The following is a 1,184-nucleotide window of genomic DNA, read 5'->3' as shown; positions in this document are numbered from 1 at the left end:
TGTACGCTTTGATTACAAAGGACCAGTTTCCAGAATCTCTGTGATAAACAACAGAGGTTCTGTCACATTTCACTTGTACGATTGAACATCTTCTGTTGTTGGTCCTCTGTGGTCTTCTGTGGTGGAACCTCTTCTATCAACACTTGCAGTATTTACTTTTTCCATAATTTACATTAAATGAAATGAGAGCTAACAATCTCCCCCTAAGTATGAAAAAGTAAAATTGGAAATTTAAATGCAAGAAATGACTTAATTGAAAGAAAATTACAAGAGGAGATAAAAGTTCATCCTCTGAAAAGAATTACAAGAAATAAGAGAAATTACAAAATTGTGAAACATAGGCCAAAAACTGGTACATAAGGTTTATCAAACTACAGATTCTGGAAAGTCGTCTACTGCGTATAACATGTCAGACTTGATCGTTCTGTAGACGTCAAAGATCCATTCTCTGAAGTTGATTTGCATCTTGATCGCCTCCAAGATGCGAGACACTTCGCTCATCCTTAGATGTCCTCTGTCCACTTCTGCCGCTGCTCTTCTGAATATCCATTCTAGCGTCTCTGTTGAGTACTTGTGTGATTATGTTGGATCATAGAACCTTAGGATTTCATCCTTATCCAAATACACAAACCCAAAAGTGGGGTTGCGAATAATGTAGTTTGGATGATACCTAAGTATCCAACCAGGCCTGCTGTATGGAGGGGAGATTTTTAGATCTCTTTGAACTAACCTTACGGCAAGCTCGAAGTCCTTATGGCTGTAATATCTTACTTGTGCGCGCATGACCTCAAGCAGCCTTCTGAGCGATATTGAGTAGCTTGACCTCCTCTCCATGTAGATGTTGAGAATTTTGTGCATGTAGATAACATCAAACACACAGAGGTTGTGGAGGTCAGCGTCTGTGAATGTATAAAGGTTGCCATCTTTCCTTCTTACTACATACTGAGCATAGAGCACCTTCTTCTTTAGCATAGTCCTTGGAGAAATTGTATCTAGGGAAGTGATCATGTGCTCGAAGAAGACTTGCTCACGAGGCCTTGTGAGTTTAGTGAACTGGAACTTGGCGGTGGCAGAAGGGATCCCTGTAAGCTCTGGATCATAGGTAGGCTCTATGTCTGCTGCAGAGTACCTCCACACTTGAATTTCTTCCAAAGTAGTAACGGGCTTTGTTCGGACTTTTGGCA

Source organism: Cynara cardunculus, unplaced genomic scaffold (assembly GCF_001531365.2).
Source record: "Cynara cardunculus var. scolymus isolate 2C unplaced genomic scaffold, CcrdV1 Un_Scaffold_2360, whole genome shotgun sequence".
NCBI lineage: Eukaryota > Viridiplantae > Streptophyta > Magnoliopsida > Asterales > Asteraceae > Cynara > Cynara cardunculus.
Note: the sequence above shows the minus strand (reverse complement) of the source record.